This window comes from Sciurus vulgaris, assembly GCF_902686455.1.
Source record: "Sciurus vulgaris genome assembly, chromosome: 11".
NCBI classification, from domain to species: domain Eukaryota; kingdom Metazoa; phylum Chordata; class Mammalia; order Rodentia; family Sciuridae; genus Sciurus; species Sciurus vulgaris.
This window is the reverse complement of record NC_136472.1, coordinates 68,814,972-68,838,874: the sequence shown is the minus strand read 5'-3', so window position 1 is coordinate 68,838,874 and position 23,903 is coordinate 68,814,972. Positions and strand designations below refer to the sequence as shown.

General features: G+C 38.9%; 1 pseudogene across 1 annotated transcript; it reads right to left on the bottom strand.

The window, feature by feature from the left end:
* Positions 1 to 14,267: 14,267 nt before the first annotated feature.
* LOC306639874 (olfactory receptor 52R1-like) lies at positions 14,268 to 14,805 on the bottom strand (annotated as a pseudogene). Its single transcript has one exon. The product of its transcript is annotated as an olfactory receptor 52R1-like (transcript).
* Between the last annotated feature and the right edge of the window lie 9,098 nt (positions 14,806 to 23,903).

Below are 23,903 nucleotides of genomic sequence, written 5' to 3'. Positions count from 1 at the left end.
ATCAGAAAATAAGCTAGCTAAGGTTTTATCCCATTTTGTAAGTTCTGTTTTCATAGTCTTGTTTCCATTGCTGTTTGATTTGATGTCATTCATTTATTAATAAATGGATTCTTGATGTTATTTCCTGAACTTTTGGAGTTCTACTGAGTTAGCCACATGTACACCTGTAGGTTGGGGTGTTGACCCTGTTTTTTTCCAGGAGTTGCAAAGTTTCTGGTTTAAATACTAATCTTTGATCCATTTTGGAAAATTGAGACATTGTTCTTGCCACTGGCAAGGAGGATTCTTGCTATTGTCTCTGGATTTTAAATATTCCAGGGAGATAGGAAAACAAACTACTCTTCATTGGTTTACTTATGGTGACAATGAGAGAGGGAAAAATGTACATCCCAGTCCTCAGGGCTCCTAGGCCTACACAATCATATTGACCTATAAAGAGGATGATATGTCCATTCTCAAAACCATCTCTCTTCAGCAGCCTACTAGCTTTTCCCCAAGAAATGAATGACCTATTGATTTAATATATTAATTCAGCCCCATTGTGTTATTGTCTGGAGACACTGTGATGTGTGGAAAGTACTTATGTACATGTGTACTTGTTCTTTTACTTGATATTTTAGTGGGGTATTAAGTTCAAGGTACAGGATTGTTGGGGGAGTTTGGCCTCCCTTGTCAATGTGGGCTGTTGGGTAATGGGTCAAACTTATAGACAGCCCAGCTTTTCTATGTCCATAGGAAAGGAGAAGATCCACACCTAAACATTACATTTCTCCTTTATAGAGAAGACACACACTGGTAGAGATTCTTCTGTTTGCTTAGAGGTAATATCAATTTTATCCTAATTTAGCTATTTTTGTGTGAATTCTCTTTTATTAGTATACACATGGTTTCTTGTTTCAGAAATTTTAATGACAGAAAGCCTGAGGGTTTAATTCAAGCACGGTAACTGCATGGGCCTCTCATTGAGCATTTTCACAGATAATTATCAATAGAAAAAATGGTCTGCGAGAGGGGAGATCCAAGATGGTAGACTAGAGGGAGCCTGTATTCCTTGTTGTTCCGTAACTTGGGTTTCAGACAGAGGAAAGTCTGTTTCTCTGTGAGGCATTCTTTGCTGCTTGTCAGTCCCCTGCTGTTTACCCCATTTGTCCACCTGGATCACCATGGGTCTACCAGCATATCAACTACTTTTTGAGTGCAGATTGCTTACTGATTGCCACCTATCATCCACCATATGCCTGATTGCCTGCCTCTTGACTGCCCATTGCCTGCCTTTCACCTACCCATCACCCACTGTCTGAGGTCCACCTGCTGATCATCCATGGGTAGCCTGCAGACTGCCCACAGACTGCCAGCTGTTGCCTAGAAGTCCACTGTCACAGTATCCATGGATTTGGTTATATGTGGCTTTTGCCATTTTGGGACAACAGGCAGGACCTGCAGGACCCCTGGCCTGACTGAGTGCACCGTGCCTCCAGGAGCCCTGGCCCAAAGAACAGTACCCCAAATTCACTCTAAGCCCATGCCACATGCTGCAGTTCCCCATTTGTCAACACATTTGGAAGCCAGAGCAGCCATCTTGGAATATCCTGCAAGCAGAAGTTGCCATCATGAGGTGCAGCAAATCCCATCCTGAGATGCGTGATAGGGACTGGAAACTTTTTGTCAGGTACCTCTCATGCATCTGGCTACTGAAAACTGGGAGGTTTAAATAATATATGACTGTCATAGTGTAGTTTATTTCTCCTTTTTGAAAATTTTTAAGATTTATTTCTTTTTTTCTTGCTATTTTTCTTTTGTTAGCCTGTTTCCTCAGAGTCTTTTTCTCCCTTTTCTCATACTAAAAACCAACTTCTTTAGATCACACTTTCACACTTCCTACAATCTAGAACTTTTATATACTCTTTTCTTATCCCATTAACAGTTACATCCTATACCCCTCCCCATCCTCTTTTTCCTCCCTTAGAAACTGCAGAACTCATTGCAAATCTATTTGTAATACTATAGATAATATTTGAACGCAACCTCTCCGTTTATTATGACATTATTATTAATACCTTCATAGGGGTTATTTGGTTTAGGGCTGCATGTTGTCTGTACTGACTGTGAATATTGATCTCCTTCTTAAAGAAGATGTTTTGGAAACCTACAAGCTCACTATAAGCCTATAGTAAGGAAACTACAATACCCCAGATCTGCACTGCTAGAGGGGAACACATGTGAACAACATAAAAAAAACAAGGGAAGAAAGTGTTCCAAACAAACCAAGATTCTATATTAATATAATCCAATGACAGTGTGGTAGAAGAAATGTCAAAAAGGAATTCAGACTATATATAATTAAAACGATTCATGAAGCCAAAGACAAGATAAGAGAGCAAATGCAGGCAATGAATGATCACTCGAATAAACAGTTGAAAGAGCAACTGCAGGAAGCAAAAGATCATTTCAACAGAGATACACATTCTAAAACAACAACAACAACAACAACAAAAACCAAACAGAAATCCTTCAAATGAAGGAAACAAAAAACCAAATAAAAAACTCAAACAAAAGCATCACCAACAGACTAGATCACTTGGAAGACAGAACATCAGACAATGAAGACAAAATATTTAATCTTGAAAATAAAGTTGACCAAACAGAGAAGATGGCAAGAAATCATGAATGGAAACTTCAAGAATTATGACATATCATGAAAAGACAAAATTTAACAATTATCAGGATAGAGAAATATACAGAGATACAAACCAAAGGAATGAACAACCTATTCAAAAAAATAATTACAGAAAATTCCCAAAATCTGAAGAGTGAAATGGAAAATCAACTACAAGAGGCTTATAGAACACCAAATGCACAAAATCACAACAGATACACACCAAGGCACATTATAATGAAAATGCCTAACATCCAAAATAAAGATAGAATTTTAAATATTGGGAGAGAAAAGCTTCAGATTACATGTAGGGGGAAACCAATAGAGATATCAGCAGGTTTCTCAGCCCAGACCTTAAAAGCTAGAAGGCCTGAAACAACATATCTAAAGCTCAGAAAGAACATGATTAGCAACCAAGAATATTATACCCAACAAAACTAACCTTCAGATTTGAAGATGAAATAAAATCCTTCCATGATCAACACAAGTTTAAAGAATTTACAAATAGAAAGCCTGCACTACAAACATTCTCAGCAAAATATTCCGTGAGGAGGAAATGAAAACAATGTAGGTCAGCAAAGGGAGGAACTACCTTAAAGGAAAAGTCAATCAAAGGAGAAACCAAGTTAAAAACTGAAAAAAAAAGCCAAAATGACTAGGAATACCAATCATATCTTAATAATAACCCTGAACGTTAATGGCTTAAACTCATCAATCAATCAAAAGACATAGACTTGCAGATTGAATTAAAAAGCAAGACCCAACAATATGCTGCATTCAAGAGATCCATCTCATAGAAAAGAACATCCACAGACTAAAGGTGAAAGAATGGGAAAAACCTACCACAGCACATGGACTCAGTAACAAAGGGGGTGTTTGCATCTTCATATCAGAAAAAGTGGACTTCAAGTCAAAGTTAGTCAGAAGGGATAAAGAAGGACATTTCATACTGCTTAAGGGAACCATATAACAGTAATACATAATGATCATAAATATTTAGCCCTCAAATGACTGTGCATCCATGTACTTCAAACAAATCCTTCTCAATACCAGGAATCAAATAGATCACAAGACAATAATTCTGGGTGACTTTAACACACCACTCTCACCACTGGATAGATCTTCCAAAGAAAAACTAAGAAAAGAACTATAGAACTCAATAACACAACCAATAACTTAGACTTAACAGGCATTTGTAGAAGATTTTATCCATCAATGAGTGAATGCACTTTCTTCTCAGCAGCATACGGATCCTTCTCTAAAATAGACCACGTGTTATGCCACAAAGCAGCCCTTAGTAAATGCAAAAAATAGATACACTACCTTGTATTCTATCAGATCATAATGGAATGAAATTAGAAATCAATGACAAGATAAAAAAAAAAACTACTCCAACATCTGGAGATTAAATATGCTATTGAGTGAAGCATGGATAACAAAAAACATCAGGGAGGAGATAAAAATTATTAGAGGTAAATGTGAATGATGATACAACAGATCAAAATCTTTGGGACACTATGAAAGCAGTACTAAGAGGAAATTCATTTTATGGAGCACATTCAAGAAAATAAAAAGTCAACACATAAATGACCTAACATTACATCTCTAAGCCTGAGAAAAAGAAGAGAATAACACCAAAAGTAGTAGAAGAAGGGAATAATTAAAATCACAGCTGAAATCAGTGAAATTGAAACTAAAGAAATAATTCAAAAAATTGACAAAATTTGTTCTTTGAAAAAGTAAACAAAATAGATAAACCCTTAGGCACACTAACAAAGAGAAGGAAAGAGAAAACACAAATTAATAAAATTCATGATGATGAAGGAAATATCATGATGGACTCCACTGAAATACATAACATAATTAGAAGTTACTTTGAAAATCTATACTCTAACAAAACAGAAAATCGTGAAGACATCAACAAATTTCTAGAGACATATGATCCTCCCAGACTGAACCAGGAGGACAAACACAATTTAAGCAGATCAATTTCAAGCAATGAAATAGAAGAAGCCATCAAAAGCCTACCAACAACGAAAAGCCTGGAACCAGATGGATTCTCAGCTGAGTTCTACAACATCTTCAAAGAAGAACTTATACCAATACTACTCAAAGAATTTCATTAAGTAGAAAAGGAGGAAACACTTCCAAATTCATTCCATGAAGCTATTATCACTCTGACACCAAAACCAGACAAAGACACATCAAGGAAAGGAAGCTTTAGACCAATATCTCTGATGAATATAGGTGCAAAAATCCTTAACAAAATTCTGGCAAATCATATACAAAAACATATTAAGAAGATAGTGCACCATGATCAAGTGGAGTTCATCCAAGGGCTATAAGGTTGGTTCAACATCTGGAATTGAATAAATGTAATACATCACATCAATAGACTCAAGGTTAAGATCATATGATTATTTCAATAGATGCAGAGAAAGCACTTCACAAAAAACAACACCCCTTCATGCTGAAAACACTAGAAAAAATAGGGATATTAGGAACATACCTCAAGATTTTAAAGAGTATTTATGCTAAGTCCACAGCCAAGATCATTCTTAATGTAGAAAAACTGAAAGTCTTCCCTTTAAAAACTGGAACAAGACAGATATTCCTTCTTCTATTCAACATCATCCTGGAAATACTAGCCAGAGCAATTAGACCAGAAGAATTAAAGTGATACAAATGGGAAAAGAAGAACTCAAGCTATCACTCTTCACCGGTGACATGACTCTATATTTAGAGGATCCAAAAAACTCCACCAGAAAACTTCTAGAGCTCATCAATGAATTCAACAAAATATCAGGATATGAAATCAACATGCATAAATCTAATGCATTTATATTCATAAGTGATAAATCATCTGAAAGAGAAGTGAGGAAAACAACTCCTTTCACAAAAGCCTAAAAAAAAAAATTACTTGGGAATCAATCTAACAAAAGAGGTGAAAGACCCCTACAATGAAAACTACAAAACATTAAAGAAAGAAAGTGAGGAAGACCTTAGAATACGGAAAGATATCCCATGTTCTTTGATAGGCATAATTAATATTATCAATACAGTCATACTTTCAAAGGTGCTATACAGATTTAATGCAATTCCAATTAAAATCCCAATGACATTACTCATAGAAACAGAGAAAGCAATCCTGAAATTCATCTGGAAGAACAAAAGATCCAGAATCACCAAAACAATCCTGGACAGGAAGAGTAATGCAGGAGATATCACAATACCAGACCAATAGTAACAAAAATGGCATGGTACTGGCACCAAAATGGACAGGTAGACCAATGGTACAGAATAAAAGACACAGAGACAAATCCACATAAGTACAGTTATTTCATACTAGACAAAGGTGCTAAAAACATACAATGGAGAAAAAATAGCCTCTTCACCAAATGGTGCTGCCAAAACTGGAAATCCATCTCTCACCCTGGACAAAAAAAGTCAAAATGGATCAAGTGTGGAGAGCAGTGACAGAGGATGGGAGAGCAGTGACTTAGATTGGGGGTCTTTGATGACCTCATGGCTGGGGCATGCCCAGTGCCTGTGAATGTTTCTGTGCAAGAGCACAGGATGCTTAGCTGCCGTGGCAATGCCCTGCATGAAGAGGCTCTGTGCAATTGTTCTATCTGCTCTGACCTTGATCTCAGGCACAGAGCTCCCAGGATGAAAGGAACTATTATGCTAGACAACCACAATGTTTCACAGCTCCACTTCTCCAGTTTCTGCCTGCCTTATATTAACTTTTAACAATGTTTTCTTGAGAGCTTCACAAAGCTCCTAACATTGCACTTTGCAACTATGGATTGCAAAGGTAGAAAAGCTACATAGGATGTCCTAGTTTCTGTAACTTTCCTGAATGCAAAGAATAATTGTCACATAGTCTTTAACCTGATAATGAGATACTTATAAAGATTGCTCATGTAACTCTTTAGATCTGTATCTCCATCAGAGAGCAGAGCTGCACCTGATCCCAACTTACTGTTCAAGATCTGTGTCTGTGAATCTTTATATTCCAATCGTCTTTTGTCCCTCCCAAGACCAAGAGTTTGGTCATGCTGGTGGTGGCAATGAAGGATCTAGGAACTAGACCTAAGACCCTTCACCAAATAGAAGAAAAAGTAGATCCGAATCTTCCTCATGTTGGCTTAGGATAAGACTTCTTAACAAGACCCCCAGAGCACAAGAAATCAAAGCAAGAATCAATAAATTGGATGTATTCAAACTAAAAGGATTTTTCTCAGCAAAGGAAACAATCAATAATGTGAAAAGAAAGCCTACAGAGTGGGAGAAAATCTTTTCCACACACACTTCAGACAGAGCGCTCAACTCCAAAATGTATAAAGAACGTTCAAAACTTTACACCAAAAATCGTATGAACCCAATCAATAAATGGGCTAAGGAACTGTGCTGGCACTTCATAGAAGATATACAGGTGGTCAACAAATATATGAAAAAGTGCTCATCATCTCTAGTAGTTAGAAAAATGCAAATTAAAACCACCCTAAGATTTCAACTAACTCTAATTAGAATGGTTATATGAAGAAGACAAGCAATTATAAATGTTAGTGTGGATGTGGGGAAAAAGGCAAACTCATCCATTGCTGGTGGAGTGGCAAATTGGTGTATCCACTCAGGAAAGAAGTATGCAGAGTCCTCAAAAACCTTGAAATGGACCCACCATTTGATCCAGCTGTCCCACTCCTCAGTTTATATTCAAAGGACTTAAAATTAGCATATTACGGTGATGCAGCCACATCAATATTCATAGCTGCTCAATTTACAATAGCTAGAATGTGAAACCAACCTAGATGCCCTTCAATTGATGAATGGATAAAGAAACTGTGGTGTATGTACACAGTGGAATATTACTCAGCCATAAAGAAAAATAAAATCATGGCACTTGCTGGTAAATAGATGAAGTTGGAGAGTGTCACGCTACGTGAAATAAACCAAGTCCAAAAAACCACAGGTGGAATGTTTTCTCTGATATTTGGATGATGATACATAATGGTGGTGGGAATGGTGGGGGGCAAGAGAAGAATGGAGGAAGTTTGTATGGTGTAGAGAAAAATGGGGTGTGAGGGGTGAAGGAGGGAAAGATAGTAGACTGAGACAGACAGTGTTACCCTATGTACATGTATGATTACATGAATGGTGTGAATCTACATTGTGTACAACTACAGAAATGAAAAGTTGTATCCTGTTTTTGTACAATGAATCAAATGCAGTCTGTAAAAATAAAAATAAAATAAATGGACCAAGGAACTGGAAAGACACTAGAAAAAAATGGTCTGTGAGCAAATCGTTGTGAACATTGTGAGTCTATTCTCCTTGAGAGGATAGGAACTGGATATTTGCAAAGGTAAGGGGATGGCAAAAATTGGTGTCTTCAGAGCATGGCTTACACTTGGCAAGTAGCAAGACTTTGAAACCTAGGTTAGGAATTAAAAGCCATGTGGAGAAACAAAATTTAGATATTATCATAAGAGCATTGGTTTCATTGGCACCTTCTTTTTGGTTATAAATATGAGGTCATGAGATGTTCTTTGTAACTGATAGTATTTTGTACCTTTGCCCAATTGTGCAAGTATAGTTTAGTGTTTCTTAATATTTAATTCTGTAGTATTTTAGTTTAATTTTAGTTGACATGTAATAATAATATATATTCATGGGGGTATGGTGTGATATGTTAATATGTGTATTCAATGTATAATAACCATATCACCTCAAAGATTTATCATTTCTTTACTTTGGAAACACTAAAAAGTCCACCAGTTATTTTGAAGTTCAGTGTTTTTGAATAAAGAACAAAAGGAATAAAATAGAAGAATCATTTGACCCTGAGAATGGAGTATCAACTCACATTCACTCAGATAACTATGCTTTTAAAGTTTATATGCACACAAGGGCAGCTCAGTGTACAGATACAACCTGAGGGAAAGCACAGATAATAAATCATGAAAATTATGGAATTATTTCTTTTAAGAGGTGGTTTTTCTCATAAAGAAGAAGAGGTTTTAATGGCTCCAACAGAACACCACCTTATGGCCCTCCTCCATCCCTTCCCCAACCCTCCGGGGTATACTTTAGTGAAGCTGTTTTTCATCAGTGCATTTTAATTGTAGGTGTGCTTTCACTGTGGCATATTTGTACATGCATATTTTGATCAGGGAAGATTATTTTTGACAAATGCTTTCTCAGTAGGTTTGTAAGGATAAGGGCAAATAGGTCCCTATAAAACCATGGTGGTAATCTCTTGCAAGTTCTAAGGGAAAGGGCCTGACTGTGTTTTATGCATTTTCTGTTGCACTAAGGGAAGAATGAAAGAAGCAATGGCCACCCTGTGGATCCAACACTGTGCCTGCCACTGTGCCCCAGGAGATACACTGTGGCAGCCTCTATCTTGGAACACAGCATCTGCCTCTATAGCCCCCTCCACGTGGTAGCCTCCATCTTGGGGCACCAGCTTGCCTATCATCCCTGTTGGCTTATATGTACATACTAATGCCTGCTCTATGGTAGGGTTTTCTGAACACTGAGGTTATTAAAGCACAATTTTACTCACAGGGGATAAAGAATGGGGACAGTTAGGTCATAAGAGCATATAGGAGTGAGTGTGATGACAGTAGGATTAGTTGGTGCTATGGTAGCATAGCGGTGAGATTTTAAGGAAGAGCTCTGAACTCTTTATCTCTAGGGCCCAGGCACCAAGCAGAATACTGGGTACATGTTACTTGAAAAATGTTTGCAAATAGCACTACGTTGAGTGTTGTCAGAGTAGACAAGGCTGACAAAGCAGCCTCTTTGAAAAGTATGCTAGAACTGAGCTCTGAGATCATAACTTGGCTTCCAGTAATCTTTACAACCTACAGGAGGTTGACTTACCAGAAGTTGTCTTCATCAAGAGTGTGTCTGGCCTCTCGCCGTCACTATGGTTATAGTAAGGCAAGTCTTACTTGAGGTTAGAGAGGACCTGTGATAATTCTGCTCACCTTACTAATGGGAAATAGAGTAACTGCCTCATTAAGAAAGGTGAATTAAGAAATGTCTCTCTGAAAAGGTGAGACTAGTTGAGACCTGAGGATGGTGAGTGGGTGCCAGTCTGTTCTACCAAAGAACAGGGGGGCGAGCAGGGAGAGCAAGAGCAAAGCCCAAGTATAGACAGGAGACCAGACAAGTTCTAGGGTCATTAGTATTATGCTATAGTGATAAAAATCACAGCAGTTTTTCCCTGATTGGGGTGGAGTGGAGCTGACTCCCTACAAAGAGGCAGTCAAAGACATATAGTAATAGAGACCTTCTCTATCTTGATTGAGGAGATGGTCGCCATGCAAGTATTAGAACTCAACAAATTGTGTACTGATTGCTGTATTTTATCAATTCATTGTGCATTTTATTTTAGTAAGTTATGCAGTGACATAACCGATTTTAAAAAGAAAAAGAATCTCACATTAACTAATTTGCTGATACAGTGATCATGGTCCCCTACATTATAAAATTTGGGATGTATGCAAAAGGTTTTTAGAATACCCGTTCTTTAATTGGGAGATTTTCAGTTTCTGATCAGTTGTTTCTTCTAGAAAAAGCAAGTGTTTTCCTGATTCCTCTCACAGCACCTTCCTTTAATGTTAGTTTTAGTAACATAAGACCCTGAATTCTGGGACTTTCTTAACTAATGGCATTGGTAGGAAAGAATGGTGAAAATTTTAACAATTTAAGAGCAAAATTCAAAAGGAAACAGACTTTTAAAGCAGAATTAGGCCACCTCATGGATACTGCCATAATGCAGTACCCCATCTACCAACGCAAGGCAGTCTCCAACTTGGGACACTGCAGCAGTCTCCATAGCCCCTCTCCATGTGTAGCTTCTACCTTGGGACACTGGTCAGGGCCTGGAATCAGCCATCTGCTGCAGCACCACCTGCCACAGCACTGCATCTCTTGATAGGTTGCCTACCATCACTGCACAGCCTGCCCTCACTGCTACATCTCTGAAAGCAGTTGCCTCCATCTTGGGACACCTGTGCCACCATCTTGGGTTACTTCTTCTGCTGCCACTACCATCTTTAGTTTGGGCAGCATCCATTTAGAACACTGGCCAGAGACTAGAAGCCCAAGATCAAGGTACCTACAGGTTAGCTGCCACCGACCACCACCAATCAGGGAAATGGCTGCTTCCATTTGTGGATAACAGCCAGAACCTGAAAAAAATCACAAAAGTCTCTGTAGGTTTGGTTACATCTGAGATATCCCAGCTACATGTGTTAATAGCCACCGTCTAGCTGCAGAGGCAGGAGAGAGACTTGCAAGGAGTTGGTAGTTTGGAAAAGGGTGTGAGGGCATCTTGATCCTGGCTCATCCAGTCAACCAGCCCAGCACCTGTAGAGATCCCAGAGACAACTCAGGAAGCACGTTCTGGGACCCAACATTATCCTGGTCCATGACTCCCTTCCCAATACAGCATCCACTGACTACCTGGTTCTGCCGGTTTGGAAATCACCAGGGCCCTCCGGCTCCTAAGTCCCGTCTCCCAACCACATTCTAACCACCAACATGGGCCAGCACTTGCAGCTTCACGGCTGGCCCACAGCTCTCAGCACCTGGCCCTGATATGCCCAGAACAGAAAAGCTTTCCTGGTCAGGCACACAGGTCCCAGCATCAGCCCCCAAGACCTCTGTGGAGAGAGGTTCCTGATTGGGAAGTTGAAATTGCAGGGGCAGAAGATAAAGTATTTAGAGACTAAATTAGAGGCCAGGAATTGTGGGATCCGCAAGTGAGGGAAGAGGCTAAAACCAGGCTTCTATGTCACATGAGTGGACCCCAAAGGAGAGTCCTGGGTTGCAGTCCTCCAGGACTACAATTGCTCTACCCTACCTCCAGGAGTCTCGCCTCCAAGTCCAATCCTCCCACATTAGTAACATCACCATCCTGAGGGTCGAGTTAACAACAAGTACAGACAACCCCACCTATCAGATGAGAAGAGAGGTAGAGAAGATATTGAAATCCAACAGAAATAATTCTTTGATTTTCCTTCAAGACACTTTTCTCTTTATTCCTCCATTTTTTCTTTTACTTTTTTGCCTGCTCTCACGTCCCCAGCATTTTTGAAATCAGGTAATTTTCATGCCTCAGACTACTGAGGACTGGGACATTTGCATAGTGTATTACAGTGTGGTGGTAGATATTTTATTTTTTTATGTGTTTTTTCCTTTTCTTTTTTACTTGCTCTATTTTCTTCCTATTTATCTGTCTTCTCAGAGTTTCTTTCTCTCTTTTCTCCTGCTAATAACCAACTTCTTTTAATTCCTCTTTCACTAACACTTCTATATTCTCATCTCCTACCTCATTAACATCACATTCTTACACCCTTCTGCTATTCTCTCTCTGTCCACCATGAGAAATTGGAGACCTTAGCATAAACCTAATGTTTATGTTGTAGATAATAATCAAACACAACCTTTCTGTTTATTGCAACAAAACTGTTAGTGTCTTAATAGAGGCTATTTGTTTTAAGGTTGCATATTATTTACATTGGGTGCTGTTAATATAATGATAAATCTATAGGGGAGAGACTGTAAGAACTTGGATCCACACTGCTTGAGGGGAAAACTCAAACAACATGAATAAAAAAGGAAGAGAATTTACCAAGCAAACCAAGATGCTATGTTAATAGAATCCATTGAAAGCACAGTAGAAGAAATGTCAGAGAAAGTGTTCAGAATGTTCATAATTAAAATGATCTGCAAAGTAAAGGATGATATAACAAAGCAAATGCAGGCAACAAAAAATCATTTTAAAAAACAGTTAAAAGAGCAAATGCAGAAAGCAAAAGATTACTTTGATAAAGAGAGACTCAGGAAAAAAAGAGATTCCTTGAAACGAAGGAACATGTAAACCAAATTAAAAACTCAGTAGAAAGCATTACTAACAGACTAGATCACTACTCTAAGATTTCATCTCCAATTGGAGTGGCAATTATCAAGAATATAAGCAACAGTAAGTGTTGGAGAGGATGTTGGGGGGAAAATGTACACTCATACATTGCTGGAGGGAATGCAAACCACTCTGGAAAGCAGTGTGGAGATTCCTTAGAAAACTTGGAATGGAACCACTATTTGACCCAGCTATCCTATTCCTTGGCCTATACCCAAAGGACTTAAAATCAGCATACCACATTTACGCAACCACATTAGAGTTTATAGGAACTCAGTTCACAATAGTTAAATTGTAGAACCAACCTAGATGCCCTTCAATGGATGAATGGATAAAGAAACTGTGGTATATATACACAATGGAATATGATTCAGACTTAAAGAAGAGTAAAATTATGGCATTTGCAAGTAAATGAACATGGTTGGCGAATATCATGCTAAGTGAGATAAACCAATCCCAATAGAACCAAAGGCCAAATGTTTTCTCTGATAAGAGGATGCTGATACATATCAGGGGTGGTGGTAAGGAATGATTGGAGGACATTTGGATTGGGCAGAGGGGAGTGAGGAGATGGGAGGGGGAAAGGAGTTTGGAAAGATGGTCTAACGAGATGGACATTATTACCCTATGGACATGTATGATTGCATGAATAGTATGACTGCATCATGTACAACCAGAGAAATGAAAAGTTGTATTCCATTTGTGTACAATGAGTTGAAATGCATTTCTTCTCTCATGTATAATTAAATAGAACAAAAAAGCAGAATAAAATGTTAATGCATAAGGAAATAAGGAAACTTAAGAAATGGTATTAAAGTTCTAGTGACTCTCCAGTCATCTGAAATCATATAATATTTTGGGTTAGGAAGAGAATTTTTCTCCTTTGTTCATGTCTAGAACTTCTCCTTCATTATGAAATACATCATCCTCAGGGGATTGGAGACAAGAGGCCAAAACTTCAGCTCACTTAATATTTATTGTTAACAGTCCCCCAAATTTTTGATCTGGGAAGTTTTTACATGTGGATGTATCTAGATTTTCAAGATTTTGTGAGTATTAATCTATGCCTCATTCTCTCAGATTGCTCACTCCATTCCCTAGACTTTGGAATGAATTGATGCTTTCTTTATGCTTTTGCTATTATTTTACTATTTTCAATAGCGAAATTAAACTTCGTCAATTGAGGATGACTTTTAAAAATATGTTAAAGAGCGAAAAGAAAATTCAAATGCCCCAGGACTTACTACTCCAAGTAGCTATTATTAGTATTTGGATGTATTTACTGAATTACTTTCTATACAAGTGCATTCCACATCAGAATTGTATTCGAGATTTAAGGGTGACATTTTTTATTGAATATTACAGCTTGATATTTTATCAGATACCTTTGTTGCAAATAAAATGAATACAACCTGATTATGTATTCCACATTTCTTCATTTACTTTCTTAAAGGAGAATACTTGAAAGGTTTCCTTTTGGGTTGTATAAATAATGATTTCATGTATGTTTTTATATTTATTTCTGTTTCTAAAATTCTATTTTTATATAGAGATTGCAAGTTGAATAAAATATATGCTTTTAGATATTTGATGCGATTTTGAGAATTCCTTTTAAGGGTGCCCACTTCTCCTTCTATCAATCATGTAAAATAATGTTTTTGCCTTAATAATCTATAGGGGAATGACCTTGTTGGGGCAGAAGGGCATCCTGGAGATCATGAAGCAGAAGGGGCTCACCCACAGCAGCCCTCTCATCATCACGGCCGCCCCCAGTTTGATCACCACAGAGGTGGTGAGGATACTAGAGTGCCAGAGCGGGAAGCAGATGGCCACATAGCGGTCCAAGGCCATGGCCATGAGCACCCCAGACTCCACAGAAGAAAAGGCATGGATGAAGAACACCTGCGTGAGGCAGGCATGATATTCAATCTCACGAGCGTGGAACCAGAGTATGGCCAGCATTTTAGGCTGTGTGGAGGAGGAGAGGACCAGGTCAGTGAGAGCCAGCATGGCCAGAAAGAGGTACATGGGCTGGTGCAGGGTGTGGTCAGTTCTGATGATGTGCAGGATGGTGATATTGCCAGTTACGGCCACAACATACATGACACAGAATGGGAAGGCGATCCAGAAGTGGGCAGCCTCCAGTCCTGGGATTCCAAGCAGGATGAAGGACACAGGATGAGAAGAAACTGTTTCCTGAAGCCCACATCAGGGGATGGATACCATTTTCTCTGGTGTGAAGGTAATCTACTCTCTGCAGGTGATAACAATCAAAGAAATTATTATTATTTATAGGACTTTTGATTCCACATTTGGTTGATAGGGCAGTGAGGCTCATTAAAAACTGTTAAATAATAACTAATAACTACTCTTATAAGCAATAAAATTGTGCAACATAAAATGATGTTACTTGTTATTCAAAATGGGTTTACAACACACTAGCTGAAAGTGTAATTATTTCTTAAATAGTCCATACTTTCGTAAACATAGAATCTCCTATATGAAATCTATAATGATAGATAAAGTCAAAATAATTTTGTCCTTGTATTCTTTACAACTAAATGATTGCTCCACCTTTCCCATATGTGATTTTTTTTGATCCCTTTCTTAAATTTCTCAGACAACATTCCAGGGTCAGAAGGTAGCTTAGCTTAAAGGACCATAGGAATTTATATAATGATGGTGAGTGATATCGTGGACTCCAAGACAATTACCATAAGAACTTGAGCTTCAGGATACATGATGGAAGATTTGTGCACATGTAATTATGTATCGCTTTTAGTATATGTCACTTTCTAGATTTGAAGTCAGAAAACATTCTGTAAAAGTTCAGAATATAAACATTTTAGGGGTTCTAGGTCACATGATGCCCATTGAACCAAGTTCATTTACCCATTGTAGTACAAAAACCACCATAGCCATTACATATGCATGTGTGTTCCTGTATTCAAATACTTTACGTATGGAAATAGGCTGGAAGCTGGGTTTGTGTAGGTTGTTGTTTTCTGAGGGTTATTCTAATTCTTACATTTTTCCTGAGGTCAGTTTCAAACTCTACCCCTAGCAACTGTGTGCTTGGTACAGAGTACGATTTCATAAACTCTTGCTGAAGGACATAACAAATGCCCTTATCCGGTGGTAAAAGATTATTACCTGAATAACAATTTCATAGCAATATCAAGATAGATCCATCTTGAGCCCACTTTGAGTACATGATAGTCATATCTGTTTGTCACGCTGGAGGTGGCCTGCTGCCGTGAGCACACTGTGAGCACCATTTTTGTGCACTTGCCTTACATGAATTGACTGTACTGTTTGATCCCTCTGGTGGATGCAATTACTGCCAATCCATAAGGACAAAGGTGACTTTTTTTATACCCAGGACCTTTCCACTACTTAATCTTAATTATGGTAGTCCTGTTTTGAAAGCCTTGTTCTTAACCTATGCAAAGCAGAAATACCTAGGCAAGAAGAATATAATTTGCAATCCCCTTTAATACATCACCTGTGGGAACTAACAAAGGTTCATTTTCCTAAACTGAATTGTTCCCCCAAACTGTGCCTATAACATCATAGATAGGCCTAGCCTCTTTTTAATATTTCCTAGATTTATAATAGTATGAGAGAAATGGAAATCAGACTTTCTAAGTCTTCCTCTCCACCAGAAATTTTACCAGTCTGCCTTGACAAGGGCTATAGGTTAGCTCAAAACAGATGCCTCTTTCTAGAGCATGGCAACAATTCATAAATACACCTTCATACATACATACATACATACTGGCACCTAGACCTCAGTTTGATTGATTTTGCCTGACCTGTCATCCCAATATTAGATTTTCTGTTGGAGTCAGAGGTTTCCTCCAGGCATGCCTTTTGCCACCTCTATTTTACTCTCACATTGTGGGGACACAGTCCCCGAGCCTCAGTGCAACTTAGATAAACATACTTACATCATCCTCAATCCTGCACCAGATGCTGAAAAAGGTGTCACCTAGAGGTCCAGTTTCTCACGGTGTATAATGATCTTTGATCAGCTGCTACATAGTGAGTGGTTGGGACTCCCATCCTGGCTGAGTAAGGCAGAGATGGCTGCCTTATTTTGACAAAGGCTGAAATGAAGGGTTGTGTACAATTTTGTACTGAATTCGAGACAGATCTGCCTTTGGATCCTGGACCACTGCTCCTTCACTGAACTGGAGACTGGATCAGATCCAGCATTGCCTGCTAGCATCTGTGTCTTGGAAGATATCTTTATTGGTTTTTTCCCATGAGCCTTGGTGGAAGACTCAGTTGTTCTACCCTCCATGTGAGCAGTTGACTCTTTCACACCATATTTCAGCTGCCTACATGGTACAGCCTCTTTCAAAATCTACTTTCTGTCTTCCCCTCCATTCATACCTATGCTTCTCCAAATTATTATTGCAGAGGCCAGAGCTCCCCTGTTAACTGATGTCTTTCAGCTTTCCTCATTGATTCTTCTGACTCTATCTTCCTTCTGACTTTCTTGCTTGGGTGATGATACAGGAGCAGGGGGACCTTAGAACTACGTCTGAAATGGGAGATAGGGCCCTGGACAAAAGGCTGTATTTTCTCTCTGAGTTTCTTCCTAATGTTCCTTGGAACCTAGTGTCTTCACTCTCAGAAATCCCTGTGCCCTTTTCCTTTTGGACTTAAGAACTGAACACAGGCTGATTTAAGGCTACAAGTCAGGCTTAGTATATACGTATTGACCAATTATTAGTCGTTTTTGTCCAGCATGTGAGGTTCCCAAACAAGAGCGGCACAGCTCATTAGTTTGTTGTTGGGTTTAAAGAGGGAACTGTGCATTATCTAAACTGTAGAAAAAGAAAAATTATAATTCCCTTCTTGCCCAAAACTTCTGTTCAAAACAGAAGGAAAAGATTAATTCTCTTGGTGCAGATCAGTTAGACTTCAGAAGATATGGCTCATCCAATACAAACCCCAATAAACTAGCTATTCAACCTATTCTATCCTGCTATTAAAATATTCATTTTATCCCTCACTCCAGAAAGAATTGTTATTAGCATAATACATATTGAAAGCTAAAATTAAGTTATATGCTTTTAAATTCGGAGCTAGGATGATTCAATTTGAACTTTGAATCCACATTTCTCTGTTCCTCAAAATATAACTTGCAAACCGTCTTCGTAGTAGTCAGTTGAGGAAATTTGGTTATAGAACAATGTTCTCACACTGAGTACAACTCAGCTTTCATCTGAGTGTATGTCTTGACTCCCTTCTCTGGTACCCTTGGCTCAATTACTTCTCTCTTGTGTAGAAGTAGTTATACCCATGGTCAGCTGTGTTGCTGAAGGCAGTGAAGTGATAGTGATAAGCGGCTGAAATCTTGCTGAAGAATAACTTTGGGAAATCTGTACAGTGTTTTCTCGCTCTAGGATATCTGAAACTGAGGTGTAGATCAGATGGGGTTCCGACGGCACCCTCCTTCATAGTGATTTGTGTATAGCAGCAGCCTTTCTACCTTTCTTGATCTCCCTGGAGAACAGAATGGGAGCGCTGATTCATCTCCCCGCCTCAGAGTGAAGTCCACCGGTCATGACTTTCTGGATCTGGGGCTCCCTGTGCATCAGGCCTTCTGCACAGTACATCTCTTTGCCTTCCAGGTGCTTGGAGACAGTGAGTCCCACTGTTGTGTGGGAAGGGAAGAGGTGCCCATGTGCCTGTGGTGCAGATAGTCACATTAACAACTCACCCTGAGCTCTGCTCTTTGACCAAGCTGAGTATGGCCACTGGCACATCTAAAGAGCCCCTGGGATTTAGCCTTAGGCAGAAACCTCAGATCATGGTCTATTTATAGGACTATGTCTAGTCTGTCCCTTCCCCAATCATTGGTTCCCTCCCTCCCTCTATTTCCCACTGCTTTGTATTCACACTGGTTCCCTCTGAGAGTAGAAGCTAATGTTTCCATTAGCTTCTAATGGAAACATTAACCCCTAACATTCCGTTCTCCTCTGTATACAGGAATGCAAAGGGGAAATTTGAATGCATGTGCAAGCAGGTGCTTGTTGGGATTATATATGTGTGAATTTATCTGTATACCTCTACATTTTGTTAGTGGGTTTCTATGTATCTATGTATGAAAGAATATTTCATGTAATTTGAATAACGGTTGACATTTCATGTATATTAATATGTGTATTTGAGAGGTATAATAATAAATATATATGTAAGGGACAGTACTTACAAGTGAGTGTATATATATGTGTCTAAATTTGTATATGTGTGAAAGAATGGGGAATTATTTGCTGTAAGTATGCATAATTAGCAATATAATCATTCTGGGAATGAGTAGTCACTCAAAGCACATGATTTGTGTAGGCACAGGCCCTGCTACATACCTGAAAGTGTGAGCTGGCACATGGGCATGCATATATATGGGTTTGTATATGTAAGAGGTATGGGCTTGATGGAGGTGTTGATAACCTATTGGTGCTTCACTGTAAACAAGGCAGACATGGTTTCCAAGGCCCCTCACTTCTGAGTGTGTGATTAACCGGAGTGTGAATTCTGATGAAATATTGTGTTTTGGATGTTTTGGGTCCCATGAAAGCTCATGCATATGAGAAATGCAAGAAAATTTAGAGATGATGATTGGGTTAGAAGAGTTATAATCAGTGGTTGAATGCACTGATGGATTAGCAAGGAGGTCACTGTAGCGTACAGCTGGTGGAGGCAGGGCACTGGGTCGTGTCCTTGGGAATTATATTTTGACCCCCACGAGCAGAGCTCTCTCAGCTTCCTGTTGTCATGACCTGAGAAATTTTCCTCAGACATTTCCTTCTGCCGTGTTTTTCTGCCTCACCTTAGACCCAGAGCTATGGAGTCAGCTGACCATGGACTGAGACTTTTGAAACTGTGAGCCAAAATGATTTTTTCCTCGTGTATGTGTTTCTTGTCAAATCTTTTGATCACAGCAATGAAAAACCTGACTAAAACACAAGGGATCCATATTCATATTTGAAAATTTGTGAGCCTTGAGTGCCCTCCTCACTAAACATGGATAGTTGAAGCCATTCAGAGCTCCCTGTCTTTGTCAATCCCTATGTAGGACTGCTGGTGTTTCCTTGTACACTGTTTAAGAATTCTCTGGTTTCTTTTATTTCATCTTTGATGAAGTGTCTAAGGAATATTTGAAAAAAAGATTTTACAAATAGAAAGAATAGATTAATTCTCAGAGTGAAGAGTCATCAGACTTCAGAGGATACACCTCTCAAAACACAAAATACAACATACACTTTCAGGAAAAATAACACAAACGCTGCCATGGTTATCAAGTTAACATTAATGGTCCTATGGTAGATTAGGATCATCACACTCAGATATAAATATTCAACATCATAAAATCAGGGCACAACTAAAGTTTTTAGGGAGACCATGTTATAGAAGATATTTAAGTTTTTTCTGTATTATGGATTAGGATGCCATCATAATTGGAATTTTATTTTTATCTCTGATTGCAAATTATTATTCTTTCATTGTTTCATTTAACTTTAGTATATTAACCCAGCTTAATAAAGACTAATGAAAGTTCTTGCCTCTTGCTATCTTTTTTTCCTCCTTCTTTTCCCTCTTCAAGATACTTTTTCCAGGCCAAGCACAGACGCCATCCACTGAGGGACCCCGCCTGACCCCTGCATTGGGGTCATCAATCGGCCATCACCGGTAGGTCTCAGTCACAGAGCAAGCTGCTGGGTGTGTCAGACCACCTGCACCATGGTGGTAGCAGGCGGATACCCAACTGGCCTACCCTGCAGACAAGGTGGCCGGCAGCCAGCCCACCCAACCACCAGGCCAAGCAGAGACGCCATCACTGAGGACCTTGCCTGACCACCACGCCGTGGTCTGTTGCCATTGTAGAGCAATCCAGCAGACCAGCCAGCCTGCTTGCATTGTGGAGCTAGCCAGAGACTTCTTTATAGGCTGCTGCAAGCATTTGAATTATTCCTGAGGGTGTGGCCATCATCATTGGAAGGGCAGCTCCCTTCCTGAGAGACCCAGGAGTTGAGGAGGTATGAGAGACTTGGGACCAACTCACAGCCACCAGGTGAGTCTTTCCCACTGATCAGGCTCCCTGGATGGGGCAGTAGTCCCGAAACACAGGGAACTTCGTGGAGTAGAGTGGCCCAGTGAGACTTCCCTGCGGGAGCCAAGAACCCAGTCAACCAGGAGCATTGCAGAGGAGGGCTGCACAGCGATAGGTGTATGCAGAGTGAAGGTCCAAGGCCCAGGTGGTAGCTATGGTCCCCAGGGAATGTAGCAGAGGAGGGCTGCTCAGAGAGAGAGTCCCTCACAGTGACAGGCTCCCCAGTCCAGGCAGTATATCAAGACCCCTGGGAACATCACAGAGGAAGGCTTCCCAGTCCAAGTGGTAGTTCTGGACCAAAGGGATCTGCTCAGAGGAGAGCTGCCCAGCGAAACTTCCCCAGCGGGTGAGTCCTCCCCACCAGGGCAGTAGAACCAGAGACACAGGCCCAGATCAGCTGGCCCCAGTCTGCATTGTATCTCCCTTTGGCTGACCATCAGTCAACAAGTGGAGGCGCCTGTGCCCAGTGACAGAGAATATACCCCACCTGAAGGCCACCACCCCTAGAGGGGCAACTTCCTTGTGGAGCACTGCATTATCAAGTTCCTCCAAGACTTCAGACTACTGAAGGCTAAGAGGTGAGTTATTGGAAATCTACAGAGACAATATTAGTCAATGGAGGAAATCTGCAATATTCCGGAGTTTCTCTACCAGAGGGGTAGATAACTGAGCAAAATGAGAAAATAAAGTAAGAAAATGTCCCAAACAAACCTAGATGGTATATCAATAAAATCCAATGACAGCATGGCAGAAAATGTCAGGAAGGGAGTTCAGAATGTACATAATTAAAACACTCAGGGAAGCAAACGAGGAGATGAAAGAGCAGATGCAGGCATTGAATGATGAGATGAAAGGGCAAATGCAGGCATTGAATGATCACACCAATCCACAGTTAAAAGAGCAAATACAGGAAGCAAAAGATCATTTCAATAAAGAGCTAGAGATATTGAAAAAAAAAAAAAAAAAGAAACAAACAGAAATCCTTGAAATGAAGGAAACTATAAACCAAATTAAAAACTCCCTGGAAAGCACAACCAATAGGATAAAACAACTGGAAGACAGAACCACATATATTGAAGACAAAATATTTAATCTTGAAAACAAAGTTCAACAAACAGAGAAGATGGTAAGAAATCATAAACAGAATCTACAAGAATTATGGGATATCACGAAAAGGCCAAAGTTAAGAATTATTGGGATTGAGGAAGGCTTAGATAAACAAACCAAAGGAATGAACAATCTATTCAATGAAATAATATCAGAAAATTTCCCAAATCTGAAGAATGAAATGGAAACCAAGTACAAGAGGCTTATAATACTCAAATACCGAATATTACAATAGACCCACACCAAGGTCCATTTTAATGAAAATACCTACATACACAATAAACACAGAATTTTAAAGGCTGCAAGAGAAAGAATCAAATTACATTCAGGGGAATGCAACACGGATATCAGCAGATTTTTCAATCCAGACCCTAAAAAGCTAGAAGGGCCTGGAACAACATTTTTCAAGCCTTGAAAAAAATGGATGCCAACCGAGAATCTTATACCCAGCAAAACTTACCTTCAGAATTGACAACGAAATAAGATCCTTCCATGAGAAACAAAAGCTAATGGAATTTACAAAAAGAAAGCCAGCATTACAGAACATTCTCAGCAAAATATTCCATGAGGAAGAGATGAAAAACAATGAGGCAAATCAGCAAAGGGAGGAACTACCTTAAATGAATAGCCAAATAAAGGAGAAACCAAATCATGTCAAAAAAAAAAAAAAAAAAAAAAAGCCCAATGACCCGGAATACAAATCATATCTCAATAATAACCCTGAACGTTAATGGCCTGAATTCATCAATCAAAAGACATAGACTGGCAGGTTGGATTAAAAAAGAACAATCCAACAATTTGCTGCCTGCAAGAGACTCATCTCATAGAAAGAGATACCCACAGACTAAAGGCGAAAAGATGGGAAAAACATACCATGCACACGGACACAGCAAAAAAGCCAGAGTATCCAACTTCATATCAGCTAATGTGGATTCAAGTCAAAGTTAGTCAGAAGGGATAAAGAAGGACATTTCATACTGCTTAAGGGAAGCATAAATCAGCAAGAAATAACAATCATAAATATCTATGCCCTAAACAGTGGCTCATCCATGTATATCAAACAAATCATTCTCAATTCAAGGAATCAAATAGATGACAGCACAATAATAGTACGTGATTTCAACACACCTCTCTCACCACTGGACTGATCCTCTAAACAAAAATTCAACAAAGAAACCCCAGATCTCAATAACACAATCAATAATTCAGAATTAATGGACACTTATAGAATATACCATTCAACAAAGAGTGGATACACTTTCTTCTCAGCAGCACATGATCTTTCTCTAAAAAGATCATATTTTATGCCACAAAGGTAATGTTAGCAAGTACAAGAAAATAGAGACACTACCTTGTATTCTCTCAGATCGTAATGGATTGAAATTAGAAATAAATGACAGAGTGAAAACCAGAAACTACTCTAACACCTGAGAGATTAATAATGCGCTATTTTATGATGAATGGACAACAGAAGACATCAGGAAGGAAATTAAAAAAATTCTTAGAGATAAATGAGAACAAAGAAACATCATATCAAAATCTCTGGGACACTATGAAAGCAGTACTTAGAGGCAAATTTTATTCATGGAGCGCATTCAATAAAAAAAAAAAAAAAATCAACAATTAATGACCTAACACTGCAACTCAAAGTCGTAGAAAAAGAAGAACAGAAAAACACCAAAATAGTAGAATACAGGAAATAGTTAAAATCAGAGCTGAAATCAACAAAATTGAAACAAAGAAACAATCGAAAAAAAATGACAAAATGAATAGTTGGTTCTTTGAAAAAAATAAACAAAATTGATAAACCCTTAGCCACACTAACAAAGAGAAGGAGAGGGAAAACCCAAATTACTAAAATTTGGAATGAACAAGGAAATATCACAACAGACAAGTTTGATACACAAAACATAATTAGAAGCTATTTTGAAAATCTATACTCAAACATAAAAGAAAATCTCGAAGACATCAATAGGTTTCTAGAGACATGAATTACCTAAACTGAATCAAGAGGACATACAAAATTTAAATAGATCAATTTCAAGTAATGAAATAGTAGAGGTCATCAAAAGCCT